The sequence below is a fragment of the Mustela lutreola genome, chromosome 2 (genome assembly GCF_030435805.1).
Source record: "Mustela lutreola isolate mMusLut2 chromosome 2, mMusLut2.pri, whole genome shotgun sequence".
Classification (NCBI taxonomy): Eukaryota; Metazoa; Chordata; class Mammalia; order Carnivora; family Mustelidae; genus Mustela; species Mustela lutreola.
Window position 1 is genome coordinate 114,150,163 of NC_081291.1, and position 26,683 is coordinate 114,176,845.

Sequence of the window (26,683 nt, forward strand, 5' to 3'; positions counted from 1 at the left end):
TCACCCTACAAACCCTTATAAGTGAGAACCACCATCAATATTTCATTGCTCAAGTTTACATGAGAAGTTTAGAACATGAACAGATTTTTATAATCGTTGCCCTAGTCTACCTAAAAACAGAAGTACAGTATAAATGTACACTGCTTTTCTGTCCTGAACACAGGCTCACAGTTATTGGTGCGAAAATCATTTCCAGGAACCTACAGTGCTTTCTTGAAATCCCAGTGTCCCTTCAGCCCTACTTCCAGTCCCCATTTCATTGAAAACAGCAGCATTTCCTTCATGCTTCATCACTGATGATAAACTGAATGAGTCAATTCTACAAAACAGAATGCCAACAATAATTTACTATGAATATCATATTTGTATAGCACTCATACATCACTATCTCATTTGATCTTCTCTATGAACCTCTGCAGCATGAGGAAATGGAATAATTATTTTAGAGATGAGGAAACTCGACTCCACAAGATAAGATTTGTCCCCAAAACATAACGGTCATGGAGGCGATGACAAGATGTGAACTTAGGATTCAAGATACCCCACCCAGAGTTGTGTTCATTTATACAAAGCGGTCTCTCTTATGTAAAGTGTTTAGTAAGGCACTAGAAGTCAGCAATGGAGCTCCTGAGCCTTAGATGAATGAAAAGTTAACTTAATTCAGATAAAGTCTGAGATGGGTTCCATGAACATACAAAAGAAGAAAAATGAGAAAGAGAGAAAAAAAGAAACTACTTTGGGTTAAGATAGTCAATTTAATTTCCTGGAAAACAGGGGTCTTGAACTGTACTTAAAAGACATGCTAATGAAAGTGAGCCCACAAACTGACAGTTTCAGAATCATCCAGAAGCTCATCAGAAAGACAAACTCTCCCACACTGTGTTCTCAGATCTACTGGACCATAATCTCTGAGAGTGAGTGTAATCTACATTTCCAACGTAACACAGCTTTACAGCAACTGAACCACCCCAGGTGATTCCAACGCATGCCAAGTTTGAAAACTAGTGCTTGATAGCTAAGACAGGACCTGGATGAATAAGAAGGTACCAGGTAGACTCCAGGAGTGGGGAAATGACATTATAAATAAGGAGACCTAGAATCTAGACAACTCTAAATTAAGCCAGATCTAGAACAATGGACTGGAGAGGCTGCATCCCCTGACGGACTAGGTCTGAGAAGTTTCCTTTGAAGTCAGGACTATAGAGAATGCCAAATGCAGGCCAGCGTGGCCATTGAAGCACATGGACTCTCAGGTCACTCTGACCCAAGTTCTGAATCTGGAGAGAAAGCACACACATGTAAAGAACAAGGTCGGCACGCAATTCAAGACAAGAGGCCACACATGGTTCAGAGACTCTTCGGAAGAGAAACTCTTTTAGCCATAGCCGGGAGGAACTCAAGTTCACCAGGCAGACAGGGAGGGAAAGGACCATGACAAAGGTCTGAGATTTAAAAAGAAAAACAAAAACAAAAAACGTGACCTATTCAGCACAAGCGAGGCGCCCTGGGATTCAGCATCCTCATCTATAAAAGAAGAGATTCTTAATCCTGAACTACTTGTAGTGTTGAGGGGATTAAGTGAGGTCATTTTTACATGGGAGCTCCTGAGGGAGGGTCTGGCACAGAGCAGACACTCAGTGCAGTCTTCCTTTCGCTGTCAGGCCGATGGAGGGAGTAAACCAGGCACCGAGGCCTCTCTGGGGCTAGGTGTTGAGCGACTGACACTGATGCTGTCGTCTCAAAAAAAATGTTCACGAGGCAGCCTGCTGGGGGAGTTCCTGTGGTTGGTGTAACCAACACACGCGGGAACATTCCATTTCAAGACCTAAGGCTCCTTCGCTTCCTGCTTCTCACTCTTACTTTTTCAGAGGGGCTGCAGGTTCTCAAGTTTATCTTGAGCACAGCTTTCTTTCTAAATGATGCATCATCTCTACAGGCAAGAGCGCTCTAACTTCTTCTTTCAGATGGGACTCGCGGCTGCCCTGAGGACGGACCTGGCTCTAGTCTCAGACGATCTGTCAGAAAGCGGACACGAATCAGCCCAGCTGGTTGGCTGGGGGTCTCCCAAAGGATGTCTCCTAGGAGACATCAACTAGGGTTGCTTGAAGGCAAAAAACAAAGTGCCAGTGTCAAAGGAAGGCCAAGCTGACTGTCATCCCAAGGGGCTTCCTAAGAGAAGCTAAGGCACATTGTCAATACCTAAGAGGGCGCCAGAGTATACCGCATTTCCCAGGCTTCTGCGGCCACTCTTTTTAGAGTGGTATCAACTTGGACAAGTATTTATGGACCATGCATAAGAAAATGATGACTCAACGCATGATCTAGGGAAGGCAGGCATTAGCTCTCTGCCCATAGTCAACCCCCAGAAAGAATGTGAGGCTGCTCAAGCTTTTCTGTGATGCTTGATTGTCTTCCCATTCGCTACCCTGCTCATTGTTTTCTCCCCTCTCTCCACAAGCACCCTCCCTTCCCCAGGCCTCCACACACAGAATCTGCTAACTAATCAACCACCACTGATGAACTAACTGTTCCACCAGCGTGCACACCGCTACCTCGATTCTGTCATTTGTTCCATTGACTTAGAAAATATCTCCCTTTACCAAAATCCCATCCATTCAAGGTTTACCCAAACATCACTTCCCCCTCAAAGATTTCCTTCATCCCCTGCCCCGCATCCCATTTGGAAGTAGTGGTTCTTTTTTCTTCTCTGAACTTTCTCACCAAGGTTCTACTTTGTACCTTTTTTTTTTTTTTTTAAGATTATTTATTTATTTATTTGACAGCCAGAGATCACAAGCAGGCAGAGAGAAAGAGGAGGAAGCAGGCTTCCTGCTGAGCAGAGAGCCTGATACAGGACTCGATCCCAGGACCCTGAGATCATGACCTGAGCCAAAGGCAGAGGCTTTAACCCACTGAGCCGCCCAGGAGCCCCAACTACTTTCTACTTTAAATCATAGCTATCTGAGAGCCGTCTCACCTTCACCTGGTGGTTCACCCCTTCCCTAACACTTCACACCTATCATCTTGTTTCCGCCTCCCCACATGCTGGGACATAGAACAGGCAGGTCTAATTTCACTCAGGGCGCAGAGATCATATAGCTTAGTGGTTAAGAGGACAGCTTCTAGAGCCAGACTATCTGAGTTCAACTCCTGGCTCTGCGTTTCATGAACATATGACCTGAGCTAGCTGTGTGAAGTCTCTGGTACTCAATTTTTCCTCTGTGAAATGGTAGGAGTAACAATACCTTCCTCAGAGAGCCGGCAGGAGGACTGAGTGAGTGAATGGTGCTAAGTGCTTAGAATAATGCCTAATTCAATAAACATTAAGTAAAAGTCCCAGGGAATTTGGATGTGGCCAGGTGAGAATTTTCCAGATTTCTGTCATGTTTCTTCTGTCCCTAATGTTATCTTTCAATACTGCTCATCCATTCAGTAAATATTTATTGAGCTCATAAATGAGCCCGGCATGACTCTAGGTAACTGGGAAACAAAGACAGACAAGGCTCTAAACTCAAGGTCTTTATACTCCAGCAAGAGAAAAAGGAGGCAGAAAGGAGTCCATGAAGAAGTAAGATAACTAAACAAACAAGACAAATGAATGCTTTTTGTTTTGGTTCATCATCATGTTATCTCCCTCTACTCTAAAAGCCCCTCATAGTATTCCATGCACAGAGCACTTCCTGCTTGATTGGAAACTGTATTTCTAGAACTCCACATTTGTTTAGAGCATTTTGCCTGATCTCACCAGTGTCTTCAGGGAGTAAGCCAGGAATCAGTTCGGGGTTTTTCCTAATTATCCTACACACACATTTTGGGTCATCCCTCCCCTCATCCAAATAAACCCAGGTGCCTCCCCAGTGGCTGATATGTCACTCAATAAAAGAACATTTTGTCTTGGCTTTCAGCTGCTGCTTCTGGACTCGTACTGGTTTTATGAGATTTATGACAAGAGGGCATTTCACTCTAAGAAAGTGTCACGCACAGACCGGGAGACTTGACCATCCTCTCCCTTCAGGACTCCAGCTATTAAAAGAGTTAAATCAAACTAATCCCATAATTTGATTCCTGCAGAACTTTGAAAATGATGCTTCTGCATCTTGCAAAATAGACATCATCTTCCTTGCCATCTTTAGGACTTTTTTTTTTTTAAATCTGTGAGAAATATTTTCTCCAATTTGATTTTATTATGCACATACTTCAAAGCTTTTCTATAGTGTTACTAAGTCATATGCTTCAATCATTCCTCTCTTAATCATTTCTACCTTGATTTGCTAATTCACAACTTTGTATTCTCATGCTATAACATTCAGGGGTATATGGAGAGGAACATGCCCTGAACGATGGATTCAGGTGGTAATTACATATAAATGGGGTGGGAGGGAGGAGAAAGTCATGGATAAATTAAAAACTCAAGTTGCGGCTGCACACACTCCTCCCCATACTATCTGCACCTCTCTAGCTTAAACATAGCATTCACATTCTTGACCAGAAGCAGACAAAACTACCCGCAAAACTCCTATCCCTTCCTCTGGCAAGACTGGTTGTAAATCGTGGTCTTTGCTACCCAAAAATCTGCTGAACTGGAAAGTGAGTTTATTAAGACTACAAAGACGTAAGGATTAAATTCAGACACAGATGCGAGCTCAGTTAGTGGCCCTTGCCACAAATTTCAGTATGGAGAACCCCTGGTCATTGAAAGGACTTCCATGGGGGCCTCCTGGTCCACAGGCGGAAACCGAGGTCAGACTAACCCACCATCAGGTGCCTTCCCACCGAAGAAAACTCTCAAGAAATGAGCCACAGAGTGGAAGAATGCCTACTCTAGATCCATCTAGTAGGGTGGGTGCCAACCAGTGGGCAAACTGGTTATTTAAGCCACAGAACCTTGTACTTGAATGAAATAGCATATAAAACTAAATTAAAACAAATCCATGAGGGCAGTTACTCAGCGAGAAAAAACCTGGGTCCTCACTGCTCACCTTGTACCTCAGGATCCAAGGCCACATCCCCACTCAGGACCCCAGGGTTCCATGAAGCATAGATTAAAAATTCACTGATCTGATCTAATCTAATTTCAACCTTAACAATTATGCAGAGGAAACTAAGGCCCAAAGATTAAGAGTTGTCCATGGACACAGAGCTACCAAGTAGCAGAGCCATAAATTCTCCTGAGAAAAATCATACCGCATTTTCCAAAATATGAGACACTTATGATCTATGATTTCTACCCTTTTAATAGGATGAAGAATTTGGTAAAATCTGCACGCCAAACAAAATTTTTAAATGCACCCAAGTTTAAAGAGTGGTGAAAAGCAAATAAGGACACCTGAATTAGACCTTGGGGCTCCCAAGTTGTGGAAACACAAAACATCCATTCTCCATGTTAAAGCTTCAAGTAATGATTCTGCAGTGAAAACAACAAAATTACAGTAGGGGAATTTTATTTTTTTCTTTTAGCCACTATACATAAATGTGTCAGGCACAAAATCAAACCACTCAAAAATCATGTGAAATCCATTCAGTTTTAAGTACAGAAAAACAGAGCATTTGTGAGGTAGGTGTGGGAGACACGTAACCTAAATGTGCTCCCTGGGTTAGTAACTTGAACTAGGAAATCACGAAAAAAGTGTGAGGAGCCTACAAGAGAGAACACTGAGCAAAAACATTGTGAGACACATTTGATATAATAGTCACATGATTAACAAACTGTCACATCAAACTTTCCTGCAATGTGGGAACACTTTGACACTTCATATTTTTAAAAACTGACATTTTGATTCATTACTGTAAATAGCATGTTGGGTTAAATATTGTGACAAGGAACAGATCATATATATATGTACATATATATGCACTCTATATATTACATGTGTATATTTTTCCTAGCTCTGTAACATTTTGAAATATACGAAACCTTTTCTTCCAGTAACAGTTTGGGCCAGTGTATAAACAGGCTACCCATTTCTCTTGTTCAGTAGGCAGATGGACGTTTCTTCATTCCACAGAAAGGGAATGAAGCAGAGGGATTTCAAGAGTAATAAGATGACTTCTAAAGAGATTCTAAAGAAACCTGTCAACTCCAAGCAAAGGACATAATAAAAGTTGTTGTAATTTACTGCACCTGAATTCGCAAAATCATTGGCACAGACATACAGAAAACACTTCTCCTGTCTTCAGGCTGCTTCTAATCTGCTTAGAGAAATAGACACACACGTATGCAATTCTAAAGCAAGGTAAACTGCTTCAAACATACAAGAAAGCCACAAAGTGCTGCTTTTTTTCTTTTCTCTTTTCCTTTGTCTTATTCAGAGTGCATTATTTACTGTCAATATATTCTCTTAGCCATTGTCAGAATAAACTGACTCAACTGAATGAAAGTATAGACAAACATGGGGGCCAAAAAATTCAGAATAATTGCAAGAGTACTCAAGATACCCTGGACAAACTTTTTTCTCCAAGAAAATATAGTGTTTGATTTCCACCTAACACCAAACAATACAATTTTCTAACTTTTCAATTTTACCTACAGCTCTAAAAAAAAAGGTAAAATATTCATCTCCCTGAACACCCAAGTTTAAATTTCAATTTTTCCCTTCATAATTCCAAAGTTATTACATACTTTCAAAGTACAGACAACTTTATAAAAAGACCAGAAGCTAATGTCTCTCTCTCTCTCTCTCTCTCTCTCTCTCTCACACACACACACACACACACACTCTACAGAGACAGACTTACAAACATATTTGTCTTATATATTCAATTTTCTCTCTGGACATTATGCCATTATTATTCAACTCATCCTCCTCCTTAAACACCTGGAAAGTTAGATACAAAAAGGAAACATGGTGTATATATATAATATCTCTATACAGTATGTCTAGGTATATATACATGCAGATATAGATATGGATATTATAGATATATAGCTAAGATACTTATACTCACTACAAATAAGCTTTTCCTCTGTTCTGAAATTTAAATTAGGCAACAGTGTCCTTCCTGAACTCATAAGAAAAAATAAGACTCTTCCACATTTACAGTTTTTCAGAAAGAATGTAGAATGCTATCAATCAAACTCATCCAAATCCAACAGAAGTTAGGAAAGCAGAATGGATATCACCTACTGAATACAGCAAATGTTGAGAGGAACCTACAAAACAACAGTATCAACCAAAATCCAGGCTTTAAGTGCAGCATTCAAAAAGTTTTACGTCCTTCCTTTGTAACTAACAGTAATCTAATTTTGTTCTTAGATAAATTAGTCAATTCCTTTGGGCAGAGGGCTTTTTGTGCCCCTATCCTGGATGTATCTAAAGTTATTAAAAGTTTACAAATTCTTACACTCTATTCTGAAGTTTATCCAATTCAAACAAATTAAGGAATATAGAAATGCACTGTTATTCCTTGGCTTACTGAAAAAACAAAAACAAACAAACAAACAAACAAAAAAAGCTAAAGCATTGTCCAAAGCCTATGACAAATCGCTGTTCGAACCTGATGCCTCAGGGCTACTATCTCAAACTCTTAAGGAGGTAGGTTACAACCTTAAAAGGTTGGAAACTACTCGAGGAAAGTCTGAACCACTGTCCGTGGAACAAGATCCCTCCCCCATAAGCAGTGGTGAAGAACAGAAGTAACATTACATTATTTAAAAACAGAAGACCTGAATGCAAATCAAAACTCTACCATTTATTACTCGAAGTGAACTCATGTCTTCACTGCATAATGATAGTAATAATGGACAGCATTACTGCGTTTTACAGAAATTAAGAATATACAAGAAATCACACAGAATCCAAACTGGTGAGAACACTGTTCCCCCAAATCATAATTTGCCAACTTTCATTGTCAACTAAAAATATTTTAAGAGGTCATCTGAATTCAACCAAGTTCAACTCCACAAAAACGTTGAGTATGCCCATCCCATGTGATTTAAGTTTATGCCAGACGCCATGTTTGAAAGGTAGTAGAGAAGGAGGAAAAGAGGGAGATGAGGAAAGATGAAAAACCAAAGGTAGGAAAATCCTTCTATCCCCTCGGGGCTCGCAATCTTGCAGAGGGTCAGCATCCCATATACCAACCATCTGAAGAATGCCTAACACTATACGATAAGGCACCTGCCAAGAAAGAGAATAGTCCTGACAATGGCTCTTAAGGCAGTCCTCCGTGCAGTCCTAGAGGAGATCAGGAAAGGGTTCAGAGCAATAGAAAACATGACATTTCCACCATCCTCCCTTAAGTATCTACTTCTCAATGACCTCATCTGTGGCATCCCATAAAAGAGACTCAGCGGCCTTCACTGTGGGCCTTCACTGTGGGATTCGTCAGCCCCATGCTATCCGTAACTCCCAGTCACTTCCTCACTCCTTCCTCTGTACTGAGTGCCTATCCCTGTTCACCTCCCCTACCCATTCCTAGAGACTGTGATGTCCCCAGGCCTACCCTCAGGCAGGGCAAGTGCAGCCCAGCTGGAACCGGATGGAAATTGGAGACCCAAGTTCCCATTCCAGCCTCATCTCTACTTCCACTCTGGGACCTTGAGCAAGTCACTGCCACTCGATGGGCCCTAGTCTTCTACCCACCGCATGAGCAGAGGATATTTAAAAGCCCATCCTACTCCAAAATGTTCCATGTCTGTGTCCTGACCTACAGCTTCCAGTGGTTTCTAAGTGACAACTGGGGCTCACCAGTCTCACTGCTTCTCAAGAGGCAGTGACATGACCACACCGATGGTTTCTATTGTGGGGAAGGTCAGGGGCTCCTTCAGAAAATAGCTGATCTAAACAGAGCCCAAGGACTGTCATGGCAACACTGCTCACAAGCTGCCAGAGGTAGGGAGGAAAAGCAGCCAAGATGCCTGTGCAGCTGCCACATTTCAGAGCAGCGCTCAAACCTCGTTAATATCATCTTGCTTAATACCAAGCCCCATAGATCACAAGCTATTTTTACTATGTATTTAACAGATTTGTGTCTCGTCTTCCCTGCCAGCATTTTCACAGTCCAGCGCAGAGGACTCTGCCACCCAAGAGCCCTGAGAACTTTAGGCCGCCCAGGGATAGCTCGGGAGAAGGAGAGACAGGGAAAAAAAAAATGAACAGGGGAGGGAAATCTACAGTTGATGGGTTGGAGGCATGGGGCAAGGAGGGAGAGAGACATAATAATAGCAAAGACAAGCTACAAATGTTACAAATGCTCGTGTGGGAGGCGCTCGCTGGGGAGGAGTCCGGCTTGCCAGACTCAGCTGTATACTGGGGAGAACACAGGTCTGCCCACCTCAGTCTTGTTTTTCTTTAGATTGTATTTATTTATTTGAGAGAGAGAGAAAGCACAAGAAGGAGGAGGGTCAGAAGGAGAAGCAGCCTCCCTGCTGAGCAGGGAGCCTGATGCAGGACTCGATTCCAGGACTCCAGGATCATGACCTGAGCGGAAGGCAGTGGCTTAACCCACTGAGCCCCACAGGCTCCCAACCACTGCCCACCTTAGTCTTGATCACAATGTCAGCTAGCTTACTACACTTGTCTTCACAGTCAGTGAGTGACCCTTCAAACAGTCGGGTGGGCGACTTTGCAGAGCTCTGCGCCCATGTTCTGGGAGCTAAGCTCCCATCTACTACAGTACACTCATCAGAGATGCTGAGGAAGGGCTTTTGCTAAATATCCTGTTTACAACCCCCCTCCTCCACGCAGAGAGCAAATTCTAGCTTACAACTGATGGACTGAGCTCAAATCTATGAACGCACCTGTCGTGGGCCCGTCATATAACAGATACCTGATAAATGTCTGCTTGCTTCCCTCGGTTTCACACAGCAGGGCCGTGGGTAACACCTTTATTCCTATGGTCTTCAGGGAAAGGAGGAACCCAGCCAAAGCCTGAGTGGTGAGGAGGAACTCTGGCCGCAACCGTCCCTCTACTGTTTGGTTGGAAGGGGATGCCATTCTCAGACTTGCTGCTAACTGGGCAGGTAAAGTATAGTCAGTCTTTTCCTCCCTGGGAGAGAAGGCTCTTAGATAGCTATTAAGTACCCTTCCAGTTCTGCAATTCTCTAAGCCTATAGGGATAAGCCTCATATCCACCTTAAACACAAACAACAGGGAGTGGGAAAAACGGTTGAAGAATACAGTTATGCGCTTCTTTATTGAACATTATGTCTAGGGCACGGCTGGGAGCTAAAGGGGAATCAGAGAAGCAGAAAACATCCTTTATATTCAGAACCCTTATACTCTGTGTGCAGGAGGGGGGCAGCGGAGGGGTGTGAGGAAACATGAAAAGATGGCAATCAAAATAAAGTTTCACTATAAAACCAAGTCCAAGGCTAAGACCGTATTTCAGAGCCAAGGGGTACAAAATCAAGCCTTCCCTGGGAGGGGGGCTTTGAGCCGGTCCTTCAGGCAGGACAGCAAGGCTCACACAGCCTTGGAGGGCACAATGGAGGGAGGTGACCGTTGATAGGAGTTGGCCCTCTGCAGGAGAAGGGTGAGTGGTAACTTGGATGGTTAAACGTCTTATGTGTTTTATGTCTCAGATCATTTTAACATTCTGTGTTTTCTGCATTAAAGGCCGGCATAGTAATAGTAATAGTCGCGTCACTCATCCCTCATCATGATGCTAACCGAGGCAGCAGGAAAAGAACAGGACACATGAGACCTGAACCCAGTCCCACAGCCACAGGCAGCCAGCAGGATGGAGCTAAATGGCTCATCTGTCCGTGGGATAGGAGATCTTACAGAATTGAAGTCGGGTTGAAACCTCTTGACAACCGTCTTATCCAAAGCACACATTTTGCAAACGAGTAGACTGAGTCCAGAAAAGAAGAGATTTCTCTCAACTGGATATTTCTGTTAGCCATTTCAAGCTCTCTGGACATGGCTGGCCATCAGTCACCTGCTTCTGGGTCTTGCCTGAGGATGATTCTGGCCTGCCCAAGATTTGCCCTCCATTCCCTGCAACATCCCATCCAAAGTCCATATAACCGCCTTCCAAAGTCAACTCCAATCCAGTTTCTGTAAGAAACCCCCAGGTAGAAAAGAGTTCCTCAAATCCTCTCCCTCACAAGGTATAACTACTGAGCTCATGCGTCACACTGAGTCTTGGCTGGCCAGGACTCAAACTCACCTCGACACCCCTGCCACCACCCTTCTTCAATTTCTTAGCAACCCACCCTGCTAGGTAGGTGCCAAGTAAATGCTTGTTAAGTCAGGCTGGTCTGCAACCTCAGTTTTCTGACATTCGGCCAAGCACCTTCTTAAACATATCTTGCTGCCTCTGTTCATTCCAAGCCTAGAAGTGTGCAATCCCCAGAGCAGCAAAAATAGCTCCAGCCACCTCCAAATCCATCAAGCTACTTCCCAGACTGACTAAATATGGAGCAAGAGGGAAGAAACAGAGAGGAAAGGAGAGGAGGAGCAAAGGGCGCGCGGACCACGCACTGGATACACAACCGTGCCTGCAAGCTGTGGAGCATGGACGCGGTCCTCCCAGCCTCACAAGGAGGAAACCTGCTGTGCAGGGAGACTCAGTGGCTGGCCCGGGGTCTCACACAGGCTCCCCTGTGGAGCAAGCACTTTCTTTTCTGCAGTCTAAAAGGGTTCTGTCTCTACCACTGTGGACGGTCTCAACACGCAGCCATCAGCAGGGCAGACCCGTTGAGTCCCCAGCAGAGGATGGGAGCCATCTGGCAAAGAAGAGCATGGCAGCACCTATGGCAAAGGCCGTGTACTGAGAGTCACGCAACCAGCAAGGTCAGAGTGAAATCATCATGGCAGAAGAATTATGAGACAGACCTGTGTAACTCCAGAGGCAACTCAAGGCACACATCAGATGGGAATTTAAAAAAAAAAAAAAAAAAAACCTCTTTAAACACACAAGGACTCAGATGCCAGCACACAGTGATGGCCCCAGCCAGACAGCAAAGGCATATTGGCACCACTGTAATTTGTCCATTCACCAATATGCTTCCCGAAAAGCACCCATATGCTTTCTTTTAGCTTCCATATGCTTTTTTAGCAAGGAAACTAAAATATTTCATTAGTTTTGAGTAATTAATAATTACTTATTTCACAATAGTCACCCTCATTAAAACACGAAAATAACTGATTAAGCTGCAGGATCCTGGCTTTCAACTCAAGCTCTTTTCCTTTTTCCTTTTTTTTTTTTTTTAATTCTTCTCCTCTAGGAATTGAGTAACGGAGTAAAACAGCCAGTGTGGAAACATCAGCGCGGTAGGAGAATGGGGAGTTCCCACATGCACAGCCCAGCGTGCCTCTCGACTGAGACATCATGGTTTAATGAAAAGAACATGGACTTTGTGAGCAGAAAGACTTGGGATCCAATCCCAGGTTGACCCCTGTGAGTCGTACTTCTGAGGAAATGAAAGGCGTTGAAAAGATAAAGGCTGCTGGATTCCTTCAAGCCGGCCTTCCATGATTCCCAGGGAGCCACTTCACAGGTTTCCCTCCCGCCATCGCAAGGCATGGGGAAGGCATGCCCCAAAAAAGGCTGGCAGCATGCCAGCCACTGGCACCAGGCCATGGCCAATGGTCTTGACATTGATCTCGGGCATAAAACAATGCTTCTCCAGCTCTAATAAGCATAGGAACTACCTGGGGATCTTGTTAAAATGCAGATTCTGATTCAGGAGGTCTGCAGTGTGGCTTGAGGTCTGCATTTCTAACAAGCTCCCAGGTGATGCTGATGCCCCTGGTCTTCAGACCAAACTTTGAGAGAAGCCAGAGCCTACAAGGTACCAAGATGAAATCAGAAGTAGAATCTGGAGAAGCAGGACAAGGGTGCCTTTCTCTTCAGGCTACGATGGCCATTACCAGTCCTGTTAACCATCATGCCACCACGTGAACTTGTCCTCGCCAGAGTCCAGGCAGTATGGTCCTGGCAGTACGATTTCCATTCGACACACAACAAAACCGAGACCCAAAGAAATCAGGTCATGTATCAGAGGTCACGCATCTAAGAACACCGGATTCCCAATCCAGGTGTGTTGGCCTATCGAGTCTATCTTCTGTGCATCAGGCAGTGGAAGACAGAAAATCTTAGGTGGGCACTACTACAGGGGCTGGTATGAAGTCTGCTTTTTCCTCTGCCTCCGTTTCCCCACAGGTGAGGTGAAGACATGGCACCTGACAATCTCTGGGGCCTCTCCAACCCTCTGACACCACCTTTCACTCTCAGAGCTCCCAGGTCCACTCACAGGGGGTCACTGAGCAGGAAGCATTAGCTTCACACATGTGGCAGACATTATATTTTGGCACGATCCAAATTCTAGCTGCTCACATCTGCATTTGTGCTGATTCGTGCACGGTCAGAAGTCTATCTCTGTTAAAAAAAAAAAAATCCCACGCTCAGTCTAACAGAGAGAAAATAATACGCAGATTCCCCAAAGCACTGACATTCCAATCCAGTTGATAACTCACAGCTATCAGGGATCAGGGTACTGAGACTCTAATCTGTTTTGTCTCTTCCTCATCTCACCGACAAAAATGAAGAAATTGAGACCACTAACCTGACAGAGCTTGAAGAAAAAGGAAAAAAAAAAAAGCTATTTACAGTGCATTTTATACAACTGTCCAACATGTTTTAGTCTGCCTTGAGGTGCCAGATAAGCATTTAATTAATAAATTATCATGATTCAGGATATGTGATCTTGTCCCTCTCTGAACTCCCACAGCACACATGGACTGCACTCCTCTGGGGCCCACAGACCGTTTTCTACCTGAGATGTCTATGGTTTCTAGAATTTTCATTGTCCCCTATGCATATTAAGTATGACTCCCCAGAGGCACTCACATATTTGGGACCAGATCTGGATTGGAATCCAGACTTTGTTATTTATTAGCTATATGACTGGACAGATTACTCAATCACTCTGACCTCAGCTTCTGTACACGAAAAATGGACAAAAAAAATAATTTTCTGTTTTGCCAGATTAAGTGAAATAATATATAAAAATGGCTATCCTTTACTGAATCTGGGTTAGAAGTAGTTTGAGTGAGTGAGAGTGAGTGAAGCAAGCAGAACAGCAGTCTCAATGTTTGTGTGACAGCAGTCTCAATATCACTCAACAGTTTGAGACACTGAACTGTGCAGGTCACGCTCATAAACGAGGCTGAGGCTCCGAGGAGAACCACAGGTGAACTACAAAAAATCCAGCAGCAACAGGAAATGTAGCCAAATGTCATCTTGGGCCTTCCTTATCAAAGAATGCCTTCTGCTTAATCTAGAATCTACACTGTCCTTCAGAAGCCCTAGAAGCCTCCTAAAATTATAGCCAACATTCTATGCAGATGTGCATTTTCTAACTATTTCATAGATTTACCTGAATTCTTTAATATTCCATAATCATCTTCCCTACGCTGCCGCCTACCCCCCCCCCCAACACACACAGGCATCACACAAGAGTTAAAAAACCCCTTAAAAAACCTTAGGCAAGTCCCTTGACAAAAACAGACCTTCCCACGGGGGGGGGGGGTGATTTTAATATTTCAAAGCTGAGGGAGGCAAACACACTGTTTAGAACCTCCATGAGCAGTGAAAGTTAAGATAATGAGCACTGCAAACCCAAGAGAAAGGCGGTGCTGGATTCCAGACCTGGCTCAGTTGCACATTGCTCTGGGACCAGGAGCTAACCAGAGATTCATGGAAATCAGAATGGAGAGAAATTTTGACATCATCTATTTCACCTCCGTCTCCTCCCATCGCATAGATGGAGAAACTGAGGTTCAGGGCAAGGTCATGGCTTCACTGGAGTCAAAGCAAATTAATTAAAGCCAGAATTTGAACTTCAGACTTGGCAAAATGATTTTCACACTCTGTATTTCAGTATCAGAAGGTCCAAAATACGTGCTTAGATCCAGTGTCCTCTAAACGGACTCCTAAATGATGGATAATTTCAACTCCCTCCTCTGGACCTGGAAATCTCATGAACACATGAGTTTGGTTTTGGCAAAGATCACTCCAGCTGCTTCTCAGTCCAGCCCAGTCCCATAAGAACAAGGCAGAGAGACGGTCTGAAAGAATGAGAGATGCTGCCATTAATCTTGTGTAGCGCTGCACCTGGGAATTACAGGCCTTGAACTAGATTTCACTGTGTTGGCTATTACTCTCCTGTCCTCTTCCTTATTAATCCTTCATCTGTCTTTTCTTTATTAATGCTCCCAACTATGCACAGTAAACAGCCAGCTAAGAGCTCCTCCTCAGCCTCCCATAACTCACTGGATCAAAAAAGGGCAGGAGGCGGGTGGAGGAAACAGAGGTGATGTCAGGGTCAAGTAATCTCTTACAGGAAGGGCTGCAGGGGAATCCACAATGTCCTAATAAAACACAGACAGCAGAAGCCAGCCAGAATCTCTTACTCCACTGCCCCACGGAATTAACAAGAATGGCCGGAATCCACTTTTGCTTTAAAAGCATCTCATACTCCTGCACTGCCACACAATGGCTCTTTAAATACTGGGACAAGAAAGGAGAATTTATAAAAATAGACCTCTCTCCTCAAACAGAGAGAGAACTATGGAGTCAGATGAAAAGTCTAGACCAGGATCTGCCACTAATACCTTAGACAAACTGGACTCCTTCCTTGACCCCAAGTCTCAGTCTCTAATAAGGGAATTTGGCTAGACTGGTTCTTAAGAGTCCCCTCCCTCCGGCTTTGACATTCTGACCTCTCCTTACAGGTCAGGGACTCAACCTGGAAAAATCTAACGGAAGACCCCAACGACATTAACCAGTGGTTAAGTTTCCCAGACCCTCTCAAAATGAGACCCAGATGATGGAGTAGAGAAACATGGAGGAAGATGGACTTGTTTTCTTCCTTTCTAACCAGAACCTGAATGTTGCTGGAGGTAAGGGATGGCCAGTGTATACACACCCCACTATGGCATAGACAGAATCCAAATCATGAACTGCTCTTCTGATATGTAGAAGATCCAAAGCTAATAGACAAATACCTATTTCTAAGCACTGGCTCTGTCACAGGGTCCTAAGACTTACCTAGGACTTCAGAAAAGTGACAGCAGGAGAAAGAAAAGACTGGCTAAGAAATAAAAATCACAGACAATAGGACATTTGACTAGAAGTCATGCCATGATCAACAGGTCCAACTCCATCTGTTGTTAGATGCTGAAATGGGCCCTAGAGAGAGAAAGTGACTGGCCAAGGTGACATAGCCAGAGTTGGGGTCAGAACCAGATTCTCATGACTTTTGGTTTGCACAGCACAAAATAAAACACATGGCTCCACTCCCCCAAAATGATGCTATTCTACCCAGGTAACTCAGAAATGATTTCATGTATCACTCCTGCCTCTATCTCCACCTCATAAAGCAGCAACTGGTTAAATGGATTTAAGGTAGACTAGGGCCATTTCCATCAAATTATAATAAAAAATTCACTCTAGCAATATAGACAAGTCCATGGTAATTAATTCAGTATTATTCATCCTCGCTAATGAATCACCCTGTGGAAAACAAGGATCATCAGCGGTCTCCAGCAGGCCAGAAGCCTATTCTTGTTCAAGTACAGATCTTGCCTATTAAAGAACATTGGGTATCAGCTCTAAATAGTAAACAGGGTATACTGTTTCAGATTCCATGAAGTGCAGCTTTAAATAGATTTGGTTTGGAAATGGAACAGGGAACACACCACAGTCAGTGGATCAACGCTAGAAGCAGAGAAAAACATGATTACACTCATTAAGTGGGTACCTGTTGACACATCTACTGTCAAGTCTAATTATTTATTTAAACTGTTATTCTTTCTTCATTACTGCCACTGATACCAATGATTACCACAAGATTATTCTCAGTTTCTACAGCATGCCCCCAGAATACTTACTTCTCCACCTCCCAAAGGTTATTTGAGAAGTTTTGGTCCTTTGCTGCCCACCAATCCCCACCTCCAAAATACGGATGGAGAGCTGAATGGACGGGTGAAAAGACAGAGATGAAATCCCTCTTTCTCAAGAGCAATTATTTCTTAACCTTTCAAGTCTTGCTTAAACCCCTATTCATAGTTTCAAGATGGGTTTCCGTGCAGAACAGGGGCATACTTACAGTGTTTCCAAGCTTACTCTATTAAATATTTAACAACTGGCATTTGGAGAAAAGTTAATATAACCGCAGCTTCTAAATGAACCACTTAGATCTCTGCCTAACAGGACTATCAAAAACTATAGTATTACGTGTCTACATGACATTCTTTTCTGATAGATTTATCTACAAAAACACATGAAATATATTAGAAAGGAGTTTTTGCAGGAGTAATTTAGGGACTAGAGAGGGACCAAAAGAGGGGCAGGAGTCATCCCTATGCTTTTAGCCACTACCATTTTGTATAACCCTCACTTTTGTAGGAATGAGAATAAAATCTAAACAATAAGCAGCAGCTCTGTCTGATCTAATTACAGAGGAGTTCCACAGTCCATACATCACCCACTTGTTTGTCTATGACACATTCTCATGTGACGTGTGTGGTGAATAGCAGCTTTTAAAACCGTATTAATTTTAAAAAGTATTAATATCGGGGCGCCTGGGTGGCTCAGTGGGTTAAAGCCTCTGCCTTCGGCTCAGGTCATGATCTCAGGGTCCTGGAATCAAGCCCCAAATCGGGCTCTCTGCTCCTCGGGGAGCCTACTTCCTCCTCTCTCTCTCTGCCTCCCTCTCTGCCTACTTGTGATCTCTGTCTGTCAAATAAATAAATAAAATCTTTTAAAAAAAAAGTGTTAATATATGTTGTTAATACATATGATATAATGTAACGTATGTTATATTAATAACACCATAATTTCCACTCGATACTAAACTGCTGATTCTGACAAATATGGGGCATGACAATAAACTTCAATTTATTTCAAAGGTCTGTGTAACTAAAGTCACACTGACAGTTCAAGATCATGGTAAAAACATACCAAAGCCATGATTGAAATATTCAGCAAAACAAACATTTACAGTATTTTAAGGGCCGATATCAAATCTTCCACAGAGTTGCTATCCTACAGGGCCCAACGTTAGGAACACCATATCGAGGGTGTCACCACTTTTTCACCCAAAACTTCTCAAAGACGACATGGAACCCAGCAGAGCTGACTGGGAAGTGCAAATATTGGCTGGTTAGCTGCAAAAGAAAACTCCCATCTTGCAAGTTTTGCAACCACCATGCTTCCTTTAAATTTCTTTCTGGCCCCTGTTTTCTTGACAAACTCCAGACAGATATGTTCTTTTGCCAAAGGCCAACCTCCTTAGCACTGGTCCCCGCCTCCAGAACAGGGGTGTGTATACACTATGGGTCTGAGTCTCAAAAACCTCGAACTCATTTTCTGTATTCTTAGGATTCTGGTGTTGCCACTGTAGCCCTGAATAATGTGTTTTGGGGATCTTCTGGAGGCAGCTAAAAGACAGTGACAAACACGACAAGCGGAGTTTGGTCCCTTCAGAGCCAGGAAGCATTGGCAGAACAGTATAGTGAAAAACTCCCTTCTACCAAAGGCCAGGAAACCAGAGAGAAGCCCTCCTGCCAAATGCTAGCTAGGGATACAAAGAGACAGTAGAAAGGAACATAGCACATTATGGGGACACCTGGGTGGCACAGTCAGTTAAGTATCCAACTCTAGGTTTCAGCTCAAGTCATGATCTCCTAGTTGTGGGATCATGCCTCGCATTGGTCTCCATGCTCAGCGGCCTCTGCCCCCTCCCACCACCACTCATGCTCTCTCCCTAAATAAATAAATTTTTTTTTTTTTTAAAAGAGTACATAGCACATTATAGACACTTAAATACTTGTAAAATCTGAATTTTCTGTGTTGCCCAGATTTTTGTGCTTTTGGTATTAAACCAGGAAGGCTATAAATTGAAAGGGTGATATTAAATCAAGGAGAGAGAAAAGGACGGCTGTTCACTGCTTCAGCCATTTTTTCAAGTTGTAGTGCTCATGAAATACTTTTGCATTTCTTCTGTAAAATCAACCTTCATCATCATCGCCAGGATGCCTATTAGCATTTCATAAATATGAATCCTCTCTTACCTCAGAGAGCAAGTTCCTGGAATGGTCAGACAACACAAGGTTTGGCAGACTGCAATGCCGGTGTCTGTAAATGAAAAAGGTAAGCGTTACTCTTAGGCATTAAGCTATATTTATCATAAATTCAGATATATAGAGCAGTTTCTTGCTTTGAAAAACATTTTCACACGGCTTCCCCTCATAACGACATAAAGCATATGTGTTTCAAAAGACAACACCTCAAAATCTGGGCTGGGAATTTCTTCAATTCATAAGCCTAGTTCTAAACCACTGTGATATTTACCTATGTGTATGTCCCATGGCCTCCCCCTAACAATGACATGGAGAATGTTTGTTTCAAAAGACAACACTTCAAAATTTAAAAATTATGTGTCCTCTTGACCCCAGAAATCAAGAGATGCTGCTTTAGGTAAAGGATGTGCAGGTGCATCTCAAATCGTTTGAAAGTCTGTGCCTTTGGGCTGGAAGTTCATCCCTTAGGTTCAGAGAGATGGAGCTTCCAACAGAAGAACATAGGGGACTCAAATAGGATTAAGAATAAAACATGGGATATAAGATACCTTGCAAGAAAGTCTTGTCACAGGCCACCAAATTCATTGGTCAAATGACCAAAAATTGGCCATTATGACCAATTTCACCAAGAAGGAAACCAAACTTCCAAAATCATATGGTTAATATGGAGCAGACCAAAATATAACCTTGAATCCTGACACCAGAGCCAGTGAGGACCCTTCTGTTACATGATGCAGCCTCCCATTTGGGAGTACATACCATACAAAAGTCAACTGTAAAATAACCAAAGCACGTTTAGTATTGAGCCCTGCTTCCTGACAAGTGAAAGGAGAAAGAGAGAGAGAGAGAGAGAGGGAAGACTTCATATCTGTGGGCTAACCAGAAGGTGACACATTATGAAGCTGTTCAATACAGAGTTACCATGCAGACTTTCTCAGCTCTCCCCAGTGCAGTTTCAGAGATGCAACATCTTTGACAAATTCTCAAAACATAAGCCACAGAAACAAAGAAGCCAGCACCCCTGAATTTTCTCTCCAAGAGGTCTCAATGCTGAGCAGTAGCGAAGCTGAAGCCTCTCGCTACGAAGTTCACCAACCCTCTTCAGATGATTCGAGGGTCTAGTGTCCTCAGTAACTCAGGTGTATTACCTAATGCAGTGGAGTTCTCCACTAGACCCAGTGGCAAACCCCATTGGAACATCTTGTTAATAAAGCCAGTCATCCTGAGCCACCTCTGCATTTATGACTGCTGACCAAGACCCTCGCGGTCTGCATCCTTCATCAAACCACCTATCCTCTCTCAAGAAAAATATTCTCATCTTCAGAAGCAATTTCAACCCAAAAGAAAGAAACCTGTATGCTCAGCATTCAATTTATAAACCTTCAACCTATTCATTAAAGTACAGGCAAAAGCAAGACTCACCAAGTCAACTTAGAGCTCGGATGGAAGAGTTGATAAATTTACACTGTATTTTGGGAAAAACAGGAAGGAGCAAATGAAGCCAATAAAAAAGAGAGAGAAGAAAAAGGCAGAAAGGAATGGAAAGATAAAAGAAATGAGGAAAGCAGAAAGAACTGCTCCAGTACGTTTTTCACAAACCACAGTGGCTTCTGAACGGACCCCCATAGCGCAGGACAATTTTTAACCAACACAATTCTGCGATAACAAACCTCACAGTATGAACACAAATTCCAACCAACTGACACCAGAATCACTGTGGCCAATGTAAAAATACCTCTGAATACTTAATATTTTACAAGTGCTATAGTACCAATGACCAACATGACAGAGCCTTGTAAAAACTTGCACTAAGCCAACAAACGGTTAACTCTTGAGCACCGTGATCCCAGATGTCCCTCCAGAATATGGGAGTGTTATCTTGAAAAGAAGAGCTGGATGGGGAATGAATGCCTCGGTTCCACTCCTAGCACTTTAATTCCCAAATCTTCTGTATTAGAAGTTGTACAAAATATGTTTTTATGTGTTTGTTTGGATCTCTTTTCATAGGTCTTGACCACAGCTGTCCCTAAACCACCTGTGAAAGGTCAAAAATTACTTTGTTTGCATTTTGTGTGTCTGCCTGAGGTTTAGGTAGGGGTAGAGGTAGAGGGAAAAGATTAGTAAGATCAATTTAAATTAAACTATTTACTTGTTTAAATTAAATCATATACTAGATTTGCTTAAATTAAACACTCTCATAATCTTTAACATGATTATTAGGAAGTCTGTCTCTGAAAACAATTGAAATGTTAGACCAGGCCAAAGGCATTAGGTAACAAACACAGAAAGGCCTCGACTCCCATCATCAGATCCCACAGAAAGAGCATTTTTAAATGCACTCTACTCTCTCACCCGCCACCCTAAGATACTTATCAAGAATACAACATATTCCATGGCTTATGAATGATTTGGTTGTCTCATTAAAGTAATGTTTGCCAGTATTTAATTGCTTCCCTCCCTGATTTTAATTTCCTCACCTGTCAGCATCTATCAGAGGCACTGAGATCTTCTGACATCCTGGCTGATTGTGTTGAAATTAATCAGATTTTTAAAAAGTAAATTGCTTTGGCCTAAAGGTAATGCTCAGCTTCTTAATGTGATATTTATAAGGGTTCTATCAATGAACTTATAATCTAGAAATTAGATGAGAGGCTTTAGGAATCCTAAGCAAAAATATAAGTAGCTTATAGATTTCCAGCACTGGACTTTAAAAGGTCAGGACTTTAAAAAAAAAAAAATTCAATCAACAAGTGCTTATTATAAGAACATACAGCATGTGCCTGCAGTCCCTTTTGGCTAAATGGAAGAGAAGAAGACATAAAGCTACCTTAGACAGCATGGAGAAACAGGTAAAAATGAAGTTGAACTCATTTTGACTAAAGGAGCTGACAGTCTGATCACTCAAAGGGTGCATTTTGATCTACAATTGTGACCAATTATATACATTATGTTCTCACACAGATTAATGACTCTACTCTGTATCTCCATCCAGTGGGGTGAAGCTGGTGTTACTGTTAGTAATAGTAGCAATATTCCCATTTGACAAGTAACCAAGCTGAGGCACAGAGTGGTGAAGGGACACCTTCCTAGATGCCTCGTTATGGGCAGACCAGGTCCTTTGATCTGCATAAAATGAGAAATACAGCATGATCATCTTGGAATAAAAGAGAGAAAAAAATTATTTGCAAACCCTCCATCCATAATTATTCAGTGCTAACTCTTATGCTCTTATCTATCAGTAACAGTGCTTAAGACACTCAGGAAACCCACAAGCACTAAGCTGTTCTATAAGAAGTAAGTGAAATGATGGACTGAGAAATACTTTGTAATATGTCATACTATCATGAGATTATTTTTATGTATTTATGTTATTATTGCTACTTTGGAATGCAGAAATATGCATTCAGGCAGTAATTAGTTCCCAAAAGCAAACCTATATATATTAGCATCACATCTATCTTTCAGTTATTCTGCTGGTTCTAAGGTCCCTAAAATAAACAGAAGAATGAAAAATGTTGTATGAATACCATTGGAGGGAGGAGGAGAGTCAAGGGGAACATATGGAACTTGGTGGTTGATTTTCATAGAATCCACTTATTATTAACCATACACAATCTAAACCCCTAGTAGGGTCTTATTTTTCCAATGAACTTTAAGCCCCTTACTCAACTTTTAAGCATCCCAACCTAGACCTGACTCTTTTCCCAACCTAGAAAGGTTTGGTCAAGTAGCCCTTCTCATATCCCTGGTAGGATATAGTTCTAGATCACCAAAATTACCACCCTGTCTTCATATGTTTATTTGATTATGTGTCTTGAGGTAAGAAACCCTGTCTAACTCAGTTTTTGGAACCCCAAACCCAGAATCTGATCTTTAGTACTCAAGAAAATTTTGAATGAATGAATGCATGGACAAATTAAAACAGTGTTTTATGTAATTCCTAGGGCACTTAGCTCGACGCATGTCCTATTAGAAGTGTTTAGTAAATGTTGGTTGAATTGACATTTAACTGAATATTTAATTTAAAATATTTTATTCAACAAAGCAACTCTAAAAGCTACTGAGTGAGGAGTCCAATGAGGACTTGAGTAACCTGCAATGGCCCAGTCATCATTAACCCATTAAAGGTGTGGACAAATGTTCTTCACAGGAAAAATAATAAAAGATTAATATACAAGTAGAGATGTAGGCAGAAGTTGAATAAATTCATGTAGATAAAAATAGGATTTGCAAAAGAAAAAAAGGTAATTTCTATACAAATTTCTATACAAAGTAACATGAATGAGATATAGAAACATCTAGACATGATCTAGAAGTAACAAGAATTTTTTAAGGATTGGTATGAATCCTAGGTATGAATAAAATCTAGAAAGAATAGGGAAAGAAAGAAAGAGACAGGGAGAAATTCTTAAAATAATGAATTCTAAAACTCAACTCATATCTATAAAAAATAAAGAGAAATAATTGGAAACAATAAAAAAAATCAAAAGCCTACTGAATGGGAGAAAAATATTTGCAAATGGCATATCTGATAAAGGGTTAGTATCCAAAATATATAAAGAACTGATACAACTTAACGTCAAATAAACCCAAACAATCGAATTAAAAAACAGGCAGAAGACAAGAAAAGACATTTCAACAAAGAAAACATCCAGATGGCTAACAGACACATGAAAAGATGCCCAACATCACTCATCATCAGGGAAACACAAATCAAAACTACAACGAGATATCACCTCACCTGTCAGAATGGCTAGAATCTAAAACACAAGAAACAAAAAGCGATGGAAAGGATGTGGAGAAACAGAAACCCTCTTGTAGTGTTGGTGGGAATGCACATTGGTACAGCCACCATTGAAAACAGAATGGAGAATTCCTTAAATTTTTCCTCATAAAAATTTAACTACAATATGATCCAATAATTCCACTGGGTATTTACCCCCAAAATACAAAAACACTAATTCAAAAAGATATATGCACCCCTATATTTACTGCAGTATGATTTATAATAGCCAAATTATAGGAGCAGCCCAAGTGTCCACCGACAGAGGAATGGATAAAGAAGAGGTGGTGTATATATATACATATGTATATGGAGATCTGAGCTCTTGTTTATCTCTCAATATTGGGCAGCTAAATCTTGGAAACACAGAGTTAACAGTGGCCCATCTTAAATGCTGACTCCTTCCCACTGTCAGGATGCTACACATGCTTTTCCTGACATTTACATATATCTAAATATATATTATATATATTTATATATTATTAATTTTTATTGTTTTTTATTTTTATTTAATTTTTATTTATTTTTGTATTATTATTATTATAAAAATATACGCATATGTCATATACATATGTATGTATGTGTATATATATATACATACAATGGAATAGTACTCATCCATACAAAAGAATGAAATCTTGCCATTTGCAACGGCATGGACCTAGCTAGAGAGTATTATGCTAAAGTTAAATAAGTCAGAGAAAGAAAATTTATGATTTCACTCACACGGGAAATTTAAGAAATAAAACAAATGAACAAAGAAAAAAGGAGACAAACCAAGAAACAGACTCTTAACTATGGAGAACAAACTGATGGTTACCAGAAGGGAGGTGGGTGAGGGGGTGGGTGAAACAGGCGTTGGGGATTAAGAGTGCACTTACCACGAGGAGCACTGAATAACGTGTGGACTTGCTGAATCACTATACTGTACCCCTGAAATTAACGTAACACTTTACGTTACCTGTATGTTAACTGTACTGGAATTAAAATTTTTAAAAACGAAATCATTGGAAAGATTAAAAACAAAAAGAGTTAATCAAGTAAAAAGTAACATTTATTAAACAAACTACATTTCTGCAACTGAGCCAAGCATTTTGCATACTTCAATCCTTAAAAATATTCTTAGAAGTCATTATTATATACATTTTGTATCTGAATAAACCAAGGCTCAGAATAATTAAGTAATCTGGCTGAGATCCCCCGCTAGTAAGTTATGGTACTAGAATTTATATCCTAGCTATTTTTCCTTAATTATTGAAGTATACTTGATACACAATGTTACAATAGTTCCAAGTGCACAAGTGTTCCATAGATACACATGGTGATCCAACAGTAAATCCTGCTATGCTCACCACAAGGGGAGCTGTCATCATATAATGCTATCACAATATCACTGACTATTTCCCTATGCATATCCCAGCTTTTAGACCCACAGACTCATACTGTTTCCATGTCTAACAGAGAAGTAGGCTGGAAAGAGAACTTTAGAGGTAGAAGTCATGGCAGAAATCTAGAAAGTAATGTGGACCTCGAGGGGAGGGGCTTGAGCATAAAGAATATAAGCATCCACACCTGCTGCAATCCTAAGAGAGACATAGCAAGCAGTGAAGGGGATGGAGGACTCAAAGCTACCCTTGAGAATCAGAGGACTGGTCATGTATAAGACACCCTACACGTTTGCAAAATACACAGCGCTAGAACTCTTAGGGCTAAAACCATGAAAACTCCAGTTTCAGAACAATGCAGAGGAGAACTTTAAACATGAAGCCATCCAGCAGTAGAACAAATGGTCTCCCCCAGAATTGGAAGTGCTCAAGTAGAGGCTCAATGGCTATCTGTCAGGGAAGGTGTGTGTAGCACCCCGGCAGTGGGAGGGAGTCAGCATCAGAGGATGGGCCGCTGCAGCTCTGCGCTTCAGAGATTTAGCTGCCCAGTGCTGAGAGATAAACAACAGCTCAGATCTCCAGATACCAATCTGAAGAACAGCCTTTAAAAAGGAGACCCTGGGTGAAAAGAGTGCCCACTCAGCACCTCCATGGAGAGGCCAGGATGCACCACACATAAGACAGGCAGAAAACGCATTTGAAAGAGTTAAACCTGAACTTCTGGTACATAGTACATGAGCCTCATAAATGGCTAGACGGAGCCACAACCGAAGTCTCAGAAAGAAAGAGAAGAACCTAAATGGTCCACACGGAAGCAAAGAAAAGGAAGTCATGGAAGGCCTAAGTGTAGGGAAGAGCTGATTCATAGGGTGACCGAAGAACACATCAGAACTCACTTCCGGTAACCAAGATAGCCATGGAGGAAGCAGAAGAATGTTAGAAAACAAAGTCAAAACAAAACAAAACAAAAAGGCAAAATAGCTGACAGGTGGGAGAGAGCAATGAAATGCTGAATGAGAACTAGGAACAAAGGAGATCTCACAAAAGAAAACTCAACATATTGGAAAATGAGAGAAGAATCCATTTGAGAGTGCACTGGCCCAAAGTTTATAGTCAGCCAGATTCACTCATTTTCGTACACTGTGACCTGTCTCACCCCGATCCTCCCAAAATCTACTGTAAGTAAGAGAGGGGGACTGAAGAGAAAACGTGGTATCTGGGTCGGGCGCTATGGCCTTTCCCAGCATCCACCATCACAGTGTCAGTCTGACCAGTTTTTACTGAAGAAAACAGATCACATAAAATATTAACATCTGTAAGAACGAAAGCAAAGGGTAATTTTTATTGGACAACCTCCCTCCCATAGAAAAGAAAAAGGGAGGGGAGAGGATTCTAGTAAAGAAGTGGGAGGCAGGGATCGTCCAGCAAGATGAATTCACCGTGAATTCGCCGTGACAGATAAGAGAACAGGTGTGTGTGCA

General features: G+C 41.8%; 1 protein-coding gene and 1 long non-coding RNA gene across 13 annotated transcripts in view; one reads left to right on the forward strand and one right to left on the reverse strand.

Annotated features, from left to right (window-relative positions):
• LPP (LIM domain containing preferred translocation partner in lipoma) overlaps positions 1 to 26,683 on the reverse strand; it is a 652,084-nt gene that overhangs the window by 472,607 nt on the left and 152,794 nt on the right. For 5 of the 12 annotated variants that reach the window (XM_059163157.1, XM_059163162.1, XM_059163161.1 and 2 more), the window contains exon 3: positions 19,026 to 19,089. The exons of 6 other annotated variants lie outside the window; for them this stretch is intronic. The gene's annotated coding sequence lies outside the window, so the exon portion shown is untranslated. Of the gene's footprint in view, positions 1 to 19,025; positions 19,090 to 24,698; positions 24,751 to 26,683 lie in introns of all 12 variants that reach the window. One more of the 12 variants, XM_059163158.1, reaches the window with a different exon arrangement.
• LOC131824735 (uncharacterized) lies at positions 9,762 to 13,647 on the forward strand. Its single transcript, XR_009350966.1, has 2 exons — positions 9,762 to 9,961; positions 10,557 to 13,647. It is a non-coding gene; the product is annotated as an uncharacterized LOC131824735 (long non-coding RNA).